The sequence below is a fragment of the Mus musculus genome, chromosome 2, assembly GCF_000001635.26.
Source record: "Mus musculus strain C57BL/6J chromosome 2, GRCm38.p6 C57BL/6J".
Taxonomy (NCBI): Eukaryota; Metazoa; Chordata; class Mammalia; order Rodentia; family Muridae; genus Mus; species Mus musculus.
In genome coordinates this window covers 158,233,578-158,246,973 of record NC_000068.7, presented here as the reverse complement: position 1 = coordinate 158,246,973, position 13,396 = coordinate 158,233,578, and the positions used below count along the sequence as shown (strand labels likewise).

The window sequence follows — 13,396 nt, the reverse complement described above, 5'->3', positions numbered from 1 at the left end:
ACTTGAGCTTTCTCTGACAAAGAGTTATCTGCTGCTCATTCGGTCCCCTCCCCTTAATGTTCCTCTCTCTGTGCATATGTGGAAAGCGTTCACACATATGTCCTGGGAGGAAAAAAATGGTCTTTCCAAACCAATGATGCCAGGCTAATTAGCTCTTCATGTGAACACGACACCCACATCGCACTGCTCATTAAAACCCATTCCATATGGATTGTGGATTTAAATGTAAGTAGTAAAGCTTTACAACTTTTTGATGAAATGTTGGAGAACACCCTTCTGGAATGAAAGGGGCTGGCTAGAGGGCTCAGCAGGTAAAGGTACTTGCTGCCAAATCTGACAACCTGAGTACGTTCCCGAGGACTCATATGGTGAAACATCAAAAGACTCCATGAGGATCATGAGAAGATGCTGTGGTCCACGCTTAGATGCTCATAGCCCGTGTACCTAACCCAGGGGTGGTATCTACTCTGACAGCACAGAAAATCCATAAACCCTATGAAAGATGCCTCTCCCCCTCACTGTCCATCAGAGCGTGCAGAAGGAGACCAAGGAGAAACCACCATAGACATGCTACCTTTGAACATGCCAGAGTCAGATGGTGCCCTGGCATGACACGGACCTGGAAGAAGCTGGAAAAAACTTCTGACCCATCAGTAGAGCTATGAGTTTCGTGTTGGGATTTGACCATCTTCACATAGGCCATGCCACTCTCAGACTTCTCAAAGGATGCTTTCGAAGCTGTGTCAGCCACCCATGCAGATACACCTGGGAACCTGACAGAAGCCAAAAAGCTATTGGCAACAGCAGGTAGAAACATTGTAACAAGTAGACAATGAAACACTTTAGGCAGTGAACAAGAAAGTGCCCTGACACCCGGGTCCTGTGAACAGCAGAGCTTGAGCAGAATGCAAATCACAGAGGGGTGTCCTCAGCAGAGTCCCTTAACAGTAAGCGGGAAGACAGATAAAGCAACAGAATATCCATTCTGGTTGGATGTTTACATCTCTATAGAGTCTTATTATAGAGAAGACTAGAAGATCTGAGAGTTAGGCACAGGGGCCTGGAGGAAGGAGGAAGCCCTGTGGCTTATGGTTTTTGTTTTGTAGGCATAATGTTATTAAACATTGTGTAAAGATTATTCTCATGTTATTCAAATTCTGATTTCTGTGTCTCCACCTCCATATCTGGTTGTAATACTTATTCTGAGAATCTTGTCTCAATGTAGTGTGAACATTGTTCCCCAATTATTCCCTGATTGGTCAATAAAGAAGCTGACCAGCCAATGATTGAGCAGGGGAGAGAATAGGGCTGGACTACCTCCCAGAGGAGTAAGAAGACAGAGAAAGGAGTGAGGATCTGCCATGGGAAAGGGTCCAAGAGAGCCAGATCAGTACGAAAATGCAAGTATCACAGGGATTTTGACTGGGAGGTAGCCAGATTAGAGGATTAAAATAGAGTAATACTGCTCAATTGTTGTGCCCTTAAAGCTTGTTAAATAATTATAATAGTCCAGTCTCAATTATTTGGGAGCTAGCTGGGTTAAGAGGAAAACTGAAACATATACTTATTAAAAAGCCACTAACATTGTTTCCTCTTTGCTGGCTAGGCAGGGGTCTCACTGCTCCTGAGCTGGAATAACAAGACTTGGCTGGAGTCAGCCTTTTCACTCACAAGAGAAGCCGCCTGGTGCCGTGCCCAGCTGCTCTCAGTCAACCCATACACCACACACAGTGTCTCCCTGCCTGACACCACACCAGGGCTGTGGACAGACAATAGAGACTCCAGGTTCTTTCTTTTTTTTTTTTCTTTTCTTTTTTTTTTTTTTTAAGATTTTTATTTATTTATTTATTATATGTAAGTACACTGTAGCTGTCTTCAGACACTCCAGAAGAGGGCGTCAGATCTTGGTACAGATGGTTGTGAGCCACCACGTGGTTGCTGGGGTTTGAACTCCGGACCTTCGGAAGAGCAGTCGGGTGCTCTTACCCACTGAGCCATCTCACCAGCCCCAGGTTCTTTCTTCTAGGTGCTCTCAGGGGTTTGCTCTGCCCCATGTCCCAGCTGACCTGCCCCGTGGAACCTAATGACAGCCCGGCGCCCCCTGAGTGGTCCCTCCCACCCCTCCACTCCCCCCGCCCCTGCCAACCTCATGCCTTCTTCAGGTGGCCATAAGTGGCAAAGCGTACCTCACCCCTGTGGGCAACAAATTCTTTCTCCCATGGCCTTAGTGTCTCCAAGTTGTCACTCAGTCACCCCCACCAGTGAGCTTCCTGGGGACAGTCACTGAGCAGGCAGGGGAAGGGTACACTGCAAGGTTTGGTTGACAAAATGACCTATTGTCTATATGCCCTGGGTTCACTCATATATCACTGTGTCCCTGGCGTCTCTCACAGCAAGAATGGGAAACATCCAGACTCAATTTTAATGGGTCTCATGTAGCCTCGATTGGCCTCAGATTTGCTGTGTAGCCTTGGAGTGACTTTGAACTTCCTCTTTCTCCTGTCTTCACTGAGTGCTGTGGTTACAGGCATAGGCCACCCTGTTTGGTTCATTCAGTGCTGGGGATCGAACTCAGAGTCTTGTGCATGCTAAGCAAGCACTCTACCAGCTGAGCTACATCCCTGGTACCTAGAGTCATTTATATTTACTATAAAAATATACATTAGGTGGAACCTCGGTTAGAACCCAGGCCCTCAGGCATAGAAGGCAAACTTTGCCAATAAAATTCATGCCCAGTCTATTGTATTTTGGGACAGGTTGTGCAAGGCTAGACTTGACCTTTTCATCCCTCTGGGTAGCTGATACCACAGGCCGGTGTCACCAAGGGAGAGTAAGGGTAGAGTACATGATGTGCCTTATGCAAACATCAAGGTGAAATCAAGGTTGATGCAGATGCAGTTAATGTATGCTGGTAAAATGTTTGCTTGTAGTAAAGTTCTCGGGGAGCTGGATTCACAGGGTTCTGGGAGCCAATCTGGGGTGTTTGGATCCTGTTCGCTGAGCCTTTAGGTATCCCTGAAGGGTTTTCCGAGGGCGGGGTAGGGCAGGGCCCAAGGATGTAATAAGGTGCTGTGTGCTGTTTCAAGAATCTTAAATAGTGTCCTAGTCGGGGTGAGGACAGGCAGAACTTCCCCGAGGCCTGACGGAGAAGGCTTTGACCCTGACATGTGGCAGTGAGGACAGGGAGGGGGGAGTTGGAGAGAACACAGCCTCCATTGACCAGCTGGGCAGCTGGCCTAGGGAGAGTCCTGCAGACTTGTTCTAGGGCTCTGGTGAAGTGGGAAGGGATCTAAGAGAAGGAGAGCCAGAAGCTGCAAAAAGGGAGGCCCAAGAACTGAGAGTGGGCGGTGCCTTGAGTCAACTTCAAGCCTGGCTGTCAGCCACCTCCGCATCCCAGCAGGAGCATGCACCTTCCGGTTTCTTCAAGTCTCCTGTCCTGCAATGCCAGGAGACTTGGCTTCCGGCTGGAGCAAGCCCTTGCTGCTTGGCATCTGAGTCTTCTCAGGTCATAGAATTCTCTGCCTTCCAGTCAGGATAGGGCTCCTGTGGATCCCACACCTCCCTCCCGCTGATATTCTTCAACCAAACCTCCTCAGAGTCTCGCTGTCTCCTTACCGGACTTGCACTTTGCGGAGCCTACTTCCGGCTTACAGTGGTCCACTTCCGGCCCACAGGCTCCCTCTGTGGTCGGTGATGTTGGAACCTCCCGAACAGCCTTGCTACTCTGGAGACCCACTTTGCCCACTTCCCGACTTTCAGAAGCCAGTCCTAGGTGTAGATCTGGGTTGCTCTCCCAAAATTCACACACGGAAGCCTTATTGCTCAGTTCCACGAAGTGTAGACCTGTTGGAAGAAGCATCTGTCCTTGATGTTTTGTTTGGCGGCCCTGGCAAACCGAGTCATCATGCAAGGGTGGCCAAGTGTTGCTGTCTTCATCTCTCCATTTCCTGAGCCAGAAATCCTGCCTGTCCCACAGATGGAATTCAGTAAACAGTGGTAGTTTGGGTACACAAGAGGACATCTTTCCAAACTCAATGGCTACTGCTTTGGGTCATTTGATACTTTAAAAAGTGTGTGTGTGTGTGTGTGTGTGTGTGTGTGTGTGTGCGCGCGCGCATTTGTGAGAGTGGTGGTAGATGTTGACGATACAGAGAAGAAAACTATAGAAGCCCAGGCCTCCCAGATCTGCTTAGGGAAGGCATCAACCCATCCATAGTTGTCAGATGCGAAGATGCTGGGTGGCCTTGTAACACTGCCAGGGACTGTTCTGAGCCAGCAATAATTTGTATTTCCTTTGTGGAAGCCAGTAAGCAAGATGACCTTCTGTCTTCCCTGTCCTCAAGGGACTGTGACAAGATCTGAGCTACAAGGAGGTGTCCTTATACATGGTCTAAGAAGAGGACCTGGCAGTCCCCTCTCACACCGACTAAAGCCAGCCAGTTAGAACGCTTCAGTCATTCTGTGACTTCAGAGGTCCTGCCCTCACCCTTGTAGCTTGCAGCCACCTTCTTTTGGTGTAGGAGGTCAGTGTCACATTGTAAAGCAGTCCTGTAGTCCTAGGTCTGTGAGGAGAAACTGAGGCCTCCTGTCCAGCTCGCCGCCACTCTCCGCTGCGAAGGGGAGCCATGTTGGCAGTGCATCTGTCAGCTGTCAACCCTGCAGGCAGCACAGCCCGCCAACATCTTAACTGCAACCTCATGAGAGCGGCTCGTGGCCAGAAGCACCCAGCCAAGCTGTTTCCAAGCGCCTATCCTTAGGGACCGTGGGAAGCTGAGCTCCCCGCTGCAGGAAGCTGCTGAGCTGGAGAGGCAATGGGCACCCACCTAATACCACCTGGAGATTGACTGGCTCCCCTCAAGTCTGCTCACTGCCAACCAAGTACTCCGGACATAGCCCAGCCTCTGATTCATTCGGAGTTTGCTCTCTCTCACCAAAGCACCTTTGGCTTCACCCACAGGGCTCTTGTCACTACACTCAGAATACCGACCACTTGATTTTCTCATGGACTTCTGTTCTAGACCCTGTGGCTTCTTGCAGTGTGGGGCACCCTCTCTTTCCTCTCAACAGGCTTCTCCCCAGACCCAGCACGGTAGTGCCTCTCTGTTGTAGCTCAGAGTTCTGAATCATCACACCCAGGACAGAGACATCCAACAAAAGCCTCATCACTTCCCTCTCTTCAGTTGGCTCCTCCATCTCAATAGACCTGCCTCTTAGGGAAGTGCCTGGTGGAGTTAGCACTGAGACTAGGTTTCATCAATGAATGAATGAATGAATGAATGAATGAATGAATCTGTCAATGAGTGAAGGATTCTGTCAATGAATGAAGGAATCTGTCAATGAATGAATGAGTAAATTAGCCTGAACCCAGCCACAGTTCTTTGTCCGTGACTCTGAGCAGGTCTCTGTGCCTCTCTGGGCTTGTGTTTCTCAGACTGTGTAACCAAGGATCTAACTGGCTGTCTGTGGTTATTACAAACACAGAGTCAAGCTGAGGTTGTCTGTATGTGTCTACAGCCCCAGCAAGAAAGGAGTTAAGGCAGGAGGATCATGAAGAGACCAGCCTAAACTATACAGCTAGTCTGAGGCCAGCCCAGAGCACATGCTGAATCCCTGTCTCCAAAAACAAAACCGTCTCCATGGTTTCCAGTCCTAAGCCTGGTGCTCTCATCCTATTGGGGATCAGTGCACTCATGTAGAGCGCTCTGGTCATTCACTCTTGTGAGCAGCACGTAGCTTCTCACCTAAATGGAAGTCCTGAGATGTTGCCTTATCAGGACCCAAGGGTGGAAGCAGAACCCAGGGCTCTGGAGGACTTTGCTAGGAGGATCCAACGGAGGGGAGACACAGACTGGAAGGAGACTGAGTGCCCTTCCTGAAGTGGAAACTTCTGGTTTCTTTGGATAGTCAGTTGTGCCAAATGATGTTTTTGCTGGGGCACACATGTGAAAAAGAATGTTTCCTAATCCAGACGCAGGTGAAAGGACGCTTTGCCAAAGCAGGCACGTGAAAGGATGGATGATGTTTAGAGAGAATATAAATATGACCCTACAGACAGTGGGCTATGCTGGATGGTATTGGCATGCATTACCATTCTTTACTGGTTATCATTTGTCGTGGATTCATAGAGAGAAATGCACCAAAAAACTTCTGGTGGTGTTCTGGCAGCTTCTTTTTGTTTGTTTGTTTGTTTTTGTTTTTGTTTTTCGAGACAGGGTTTCTCTGTGTAGCCTGGAACTCACTCTGTAGACCAAGCTGGCCTCTAACACAGAAATCCGCCTGCCTCTGGTTCTGGCAGCTTCTTGCCACTTCCTAGGACTCAAGGCGAATGGCTGAGTGAGGTGGAAGTTTCTGGATATGTCAGCTGATACAGACTCATGTGGTGTTTTGCTGAGGCAAGACACGTGATATTTGGAGGGACTATAAATAGGACTCAATGGACAGTGATGGTGTGCTTGCATAGCTAGCTTTGCAACATTTCATTGGTCTTGAGTCTTTGTCTTCACAGATCTTCATTTCATGGAGAGAGGCACCATAGAGAATTTCTCCTGGCATTCCTGCTGGTCCTGGTCACTCCTGTTGACTCCTGCCATTCCGGTGGAGGCCTGGATGTTTCTTCTGGATCGTGTCACCGCTGCTGGTTCATGTTTGCTATCCTGAAACTACTGAACTGGACTGCTGGTATCCTGACAAATGGAGATTGGAATTGCCCCAAGAAGCTACTTCTAAACAGACTACAACAGAGCCTCATGGTTTCTTCTGGATTGACCTGCGGTTGCTGATTCGTGAAAGGTGTTTGCGAGTGTGCCGAGCTACCACTGTTGATTTGTGTGAACTAAACTGCTGAAAATCTTTACAACACAGATTGGATTTGCTCTAAGGAACTATGTCTAAACAGGCCCACATCCTCCTTTGCCCTATCAACCTTTCCTTTCCACTACCTCGGTGGGTGGTGGGCTAGAAGGGAGGTCAAAGCAATTAAGAACCCTTATTAAAAGTAGGTTTTGAAAAATTTAAGCCTACACCTTCCTGACTGGGCTGAGGATGAAGGAAACCAATGAGAGCCGAGGCTGCAGTTGTACCAGGCAAGTTGACCCTCCACTTGGGGCTGAGTTCCTATGTGGGAGCCTGAGGCTCCAGCATGTGCTGACCCCACCCTGTTCCCATCCTACAAGGCACAGCATGGACAGCATCAGTCCCACTTTCAACGCTACAGGGAAGAGGTCTGGGGTGTCTGGGGTGGTTCTAGAGCCATACCCTCTCCACTATAATGTCCTTCAATCCCACGAAGCCCTGAGACATAACAAACCCTTCCTCTCTTAAGTTGATTCTGCCAGACACTGGTTCACAGGAAGACAAGAGTAATTAATACAACTTTGTTACTATTGTTTTGGTTTTGGAGACAGAGTGTTCCTACATAGCTTGATCTGATGTTGAACTCTCGATCCTCCTGCCTCCACCTCCTGGGTACTAGTATTTCAAGTGTACCTGCCTTATACCTAACTCATCATCAGTTTGATAGGCAGATGAGCTTATCTCTGTCTCTTTGTTTACAGCTCAAGGTTTATGCTTTTGTCTTTTCTTCTAGTTTGCTGGACCCTGTGTCTTAGTTAGGGTTTTACTGCTGTGAACAGATACCATGACTAAGGCAAGTCTTATAAGGACAACATTTAATTGGGGCTGGCTTACAGGTTCAGAGGTTCAGTCCATTATCATCGAGGTGGGAGCATGGCAGTATCCAGGCAGGCATGGTGCAGGCAGAGCTGAGAGTTCTATGTCTTCATCTGAAGGCTGCTAGCAGAATACTGACTTCCAGGCAACTAGGATGAGGGTTTTATAGCCCATACCCACAGTGACACACCTACTCCAACAGGACCACACTTCCTAATAGTGCCACTCCCTAGGCTGAGCAGACAGAAATTATCACAATGTGAAATGCTTACATGGTTAAAACTCAAGGCCATATAAACACATTCCCAGAGAAGTTCACCCCCAGATCTTCCCTTCTCAATATGTTTCTGATTTATCCTTCCTTTCTTTTGTGTAATTAAGTTAATATGTGTGTTTTCTGTTTTAAAATTTTTCTTTCTTTATTTTTATTTGTGTGTGTGTGTGTGTGTGTGTGTGTGTGTGTGTGTGTGTGTGTGTGCCACATGAGTGCAGTGCCTGCCAGTGGAGACCAGAAGAGGGTGTCAGATCTCCTGATGCCCTGGAGCTGGAGTGAAAGGTGCCTGTGAGCCACCTGCTGTAGATGTGGGCCTTGGATCTTCTCAAAGGGCAGCAGTGCTCTTAACTGCTGAGCCATATTACTTCAGCCCCCCTTTCTGCATTCTTAAGCAAAACGTGGTATACGTTTATATTTTATTTTTTACCTAATAATAGGCACTAGAAATCCCTCACTACAGAGATCTTCTTGCTTTCCTGGCTACGTCAGCTCTCCTGTGTGGCACCTCTCCTGTGTGTCATGGTTAATCTTCCTCATCAACTTGATGGGAATGAGACTCACTGAAGGTTCACCTCTGGGTGTGTGTGGAGGGAGTTTTGGAGACGATTAGCTAAGGGGAAAGCCCTTCCCTACAAGTGGGTCACCCTGGCCCATAGGCTGGTGGCCTGGCTGGATTATAAGAGCGAAAAGAAGAGATCAAGCTGGGCTCTGGCACACACCTCTCTCTGCTTGGCACCAGGAGAGACAAATGGCCTTCATGCTCCTGCCTTTCGCTACCAGGCTTCCCCTCCGGGATGGGTCATGTCCTGTGAAGTCATGGGTCAGAATAAGCCTTCCCTCCCATAAGTGGCATCTTAAGTGTGTTTGGTCACAACCACTAGAAAATTACTGACAGATGGATATTTGAGCATTTCCAACATGTCGCTATTACAAACAGGGAATAAATTGTGCATCAGACTTTTTTTTTTCTTTTCCGAGACAGGGTTTCTCTGTGTAGCCCTGGCTGTCCTGGAACTCACTTTTGTAGACCAGGCTGACCTCAAACTCAGAAACCCTCCTGCCTCTGCCTCCCAAGTGCTGGGATTAAAGGCCTATGCCACCACCGCCCGGCTCAGACTTCTTTATATTTACAGAATTATCTTGTTTGGATATGACCTAGAAGTGAAAGGCCTGCACTGTGGGGAAGAGTGAGTGCTATATTGCTAGATGGTTCGTTTTATGAGACATTCCTAGGCCTATGGTCAGACTTCTGCAATGGTAAGAAAGTGAGAGTATGAGGATAACATGCAGAAAGGGGGTTTACTTGGCTCGTGATTTCAGAATTTCAGCCCACAGTCATCTGGCCTGGGTACCTTTGGGCTTGTGGTGAAGAGGAACCTAGTGGCAGAGGGTATCATATAGCAAAGGCAAGATGCTCATCTCATGAGAGTGGTCAAAGAGGGAAGAGAGGGGTCTGGAGAGATGGCTCAGCGAGTAAGAGCACTGACTGCTCTTCCGAAGGCCCTGAGTTCAAATCCTAGCAACCACATGGTGGCTCACAACCGTCGGTAATGAGATCTGACGCCCTCTTCTTGTGTGTCTGAAGACAGCTACAGTGTACTCGTATACATAAAATAAATAAATCTTTAAAAAAAGAGGGAGAGGAAGAGGAGTTGGATCCCCTTCCAGGATCCTTCTGTGACCTCAAACCTCCTAGATCCTCACCCCCTGTCTTAGTTACTGTTCTCTTGCTGTGAAGAGACACCATGATCAAGGCATCGTATAAAAGAAAGTGTTTAATGTGTAGGCTTCTTACGGTTTTAGGTGAGCCCATGAACGTCATGGTAGAGAGCACGGTGCCAGGCGGACGGGCTGGCATGATGCTTGAGCAGAAGCCAAGAGCTTACACCCTGATTCAAAAGTTGGAGGCAGAGGGTTGGGGCTGGCATGAGTGTTTGAAACTTTAAAGGCCACTCCTTGTCTCCAGTGGCTCCTCCAACCAGGCCACACCTCCTGATCCTTCCCAAAACAGTTCCACCAAGTAGGGACCAGCCATTCAAATATAAGAGTTCATTCTCATTCAGACCACCACACTTCCTAAAGACTCCACCTTATATAACAGCACCTGGCTGGAGGCCAAGCCTTTCACACAGGCCCACTGCAGCCATCCACAGTGTGACAGTGCCCAGTGCCAGGATTTGGAGCCTTTGCCAGCATGATGGGTGAGGAGTAGTTTGTCAGTGTGGCCTGGGTTTACATTCTCTCTGTGTCTGTGTCCCAGGACACATGCTGGATAATCCCAAATAGCACCCCCACCCTGAGTCATAAGCTTGCTTCCTAGCTCTTTGGAGGCTGGTAGCTGTGGCTGCCTACCACATCTTCCGAGTCAGCCAAGTCTGCACAGGGTCATAATGTCATAGGATTACAGTTTCTCATGTCCCTTTCTTTTGGTCCTTGAATGCAGTCAGTTCTGTCCCAACTCTTCTCCCTACAGAGAGACAAAGTTATCTTCTACTGCGAATGTGCGCTCACACACACACACACACACACACACACATACACACACACACACACACACACACTGAATGAGGAGCATGGTGCAGCCTCTGAGAGATGCTAGAACCCTGACTGCCTGCAGGGTTCAGAGGCCACCCTGGTTGAGGAATGACAGGGCCAGGATGCAGGGGATGCTGGAGAGAGCCGGGTCAGTAGACCCAGGATTTCTATGGACCTCTTGGCTCAAGGTCATTAGCTTCCCTGCTTGGTTGCCTGGATGACCTGCCTAAAACTCAGAGGTCACCATGGCACCCCAGGATGATGAACTTCTTCCAGATTTCCAGGATGGTAAACTTGTTGGGATGGGAACTACTCTTCCAATGGAACCTCTGACTACTGACTACCTGCCTAATGCACTCTTATCCATCCACCCTACTACCCATCCACCTATCCACCTACTATTCATTCATCCAGCAACCTACCCACTCATCCATCGACCCACCAATCTGGCTGCCTGTGTGTCCACATGCTTACTCATCCACCTATATATCTACCCACCTACTCACCCATTCATCCCCCATCAATCCATCCACCCATCCATCCATCCTTCATCATCCTTCCACCCATCTACCATATATCCAACTACTATTCATCTATTCACTAACCTACCCATCCATTCTTTCACCAACCTGACCAACCCACCCATCCACCCACCCACACATCTATTTATTTTCTACCTGCTCACCCAACAGTCTCCATTGCTTACCTATCGGTACTTTACAATCCCTCTCATAGCTCAGTGTCACCAACAGTAAACTATTCTGTTTCCTGGAGTTTCTGTGGACTGGGTTTTCTGGAGCAGCTTCACGGGGTGGCCCTGACACAGGGTCATGCATGGAGTGGCCATCAGGTTGCCAGCCTGAATGCAGCCACTCAAAGGCTTGCCTAGGATGATGACCATGTGAAGATGGCTCCCCAAGTGTTGACCAATAGCAGCAGCCCTCAGGCTGCCTCATCTGAGCAGGTGCACAGGGACACTTGCGTGTCCTAGCCATATGATGTTGGGTATCCCCCTGGCACAGAGCCACAGTGTCTTTAATGACATCATCTTGAAGGGCATACCTTACCTGCCTTCATGTTGAGACCTCAGTCTCAAAGTCTAGCCCACACTGTTGGCCTTATTCCCTCAATGAGAAGAGTAAGAAATCTGTGAGCATCTTTTAACATCGCCACACTATAGTAAACAGACATTTATTGAGCACCTACTGTTTGCCTGTCCCTGAGAACTGCTCACAATCCGGAATCTGCAAGAGCAGAGCATACAAAATGAGTGTTGTGGATGTCTGCTGTGTGCAGGGGCCACATGAATGAGCAGGTGAACAGCTGTGAGCTCTGGTGAGCTGGGGAACAGGCACCCCAAGTTTGAGATCTAGGCCCACTCAATTGGTAGTCTTTTTAACTTTCTGTCTGCCTGGTTTGATCCACTGCCAGTCTTGAAACTGATGCAGCCATACCAGAGCTCTGTCTCCCCCTCACATGTTCATTCAGCAAATAACATTTAAAGACATAGAGCCCCTTTCTGACTTTATACAACTGGCCTGCAATGACCAGCCACGGACTTTGTCTCCTTGGCTTCGAATGTCTTCTCCTTTCTCCCCACAGTGAGCTTCTATTTCTCCTTCCAAAGCCAGTGCAAGTGTCCTTTTCTCTGAGAAACCCTCTCTGACTGTCAAGTGACCCCTAGGAGGTTTGGTTGGGTTCCCTCCTCTAGACTCCAACCCTGTTTATGCCCACAGCCCAGCTCTGTGATGTTGCCTCCTTCAGCAGTAGGTGAACTCCTGAGGGAGCCAGAAGCTCTGAGCATCAGAACCGAGAAGGATGGACTTGGGCCACTAGGCCAGGTTTCCCAGAGGTCTTGGTCCTTCAAGAAACAGTAGACGTTATGAAAAGGTTACCTCCTGGGATAGGGTGGGGTTGGGGATGTGGGGGGACCTGGGCATGTGTGCGGGGTGAGGGAGGCAGGAAGACCTAAGTAGGCTGCACTCCTCTCTCCCCTTCCTCCCTTAGTTGGCAGCTGCCTCTCCAGATGAAGAGGGACACAGCCTACAGGCCCTAGAGCCCATGGACATTGTGTGAATCAGACATGGAGTGTGTCCTACAATTACAAGGCAGGGCTGGGGTAGAAGGGAAAGAGAAGTTGCAGGTTATAGGGCCCCAAAGGCTAGAGCCCGAGGAAGTGCAGGGATGACTTAGCAGCCCCAGAGCCTGTGGGATGCACACTCCAGGCTGATAATCTCTGGTCCTAGCTGCTCCCTAACACTACCACTCTTACACGCATTCTCGCGACCGGCCAGGAAGAACGCAGCAAACCGGAATCTTCTGCGGCAAAACTTTATTGCTTACATCTTCAGGAGCAAGAAGCAAGAGAGCAAGAGCTCTATTGCTTACATCTTTAGGAGCCAGAGCGCAAGAGCGCAAGAGAGCAAGAGAGCAAGAGCAAGAGCTCTATTGCTTACATCTTTAGGAGCAAGAAGCAAGAGCCAGAGCAAGAGTGCAAGAGAGCAAATGGCGAAACCCCGTCCCTTTTTAAGGAGAATTATTCTCCGCCTAGGACGTATTACTCCCTGATTGGCTGCAGCCCATCGGCCGAGTTGTCGTCACGGGGAAGGCAGAGCACATGGGGTGGAGAACTACCCTTGGCACATGCGCAGATTATTTGTTTACCACTTAGAACACAGGATGTCAGCGCCATCTTGCAACGGCGAATGTGAGGGCGGCTTCCTACATACCACCACCCAGCAGTTTGGGGGATCTCACGGGAGGCTCCCTTTCGTTCCCTTCTGACTCTTCATGCCTTGCAGGAAAAGCTCACATCCCCCTGTCTCTTGGCACAGGCTGGTCCATTTACCTGTCATTCTTTTCTCTGTTGTCTGTCATTTGTCAACACTTCCATTATCTTGAAATCTCAATTCCAGCCTT

General features: G+C 48.9%; 1 non-coding gene across 1 annotated transcript; it reads left to right on the top strand.

Moving 5' to 3' along the window:
* Positions 1 to 3,408: 3,408 nt before the first annotated feature.
* Mir7685 (microRNA 7685) lies at positions 3,409 to 3,470 on the top strand. The gene has a single exon (NR_106156.1). It is a non-coding gene; the product is annotated as a microRNA 7685 (primary transcript).
* The last annotated feature ends 9,926 nt before the right edge of the window (positions 3,471 to 13,396 follow it).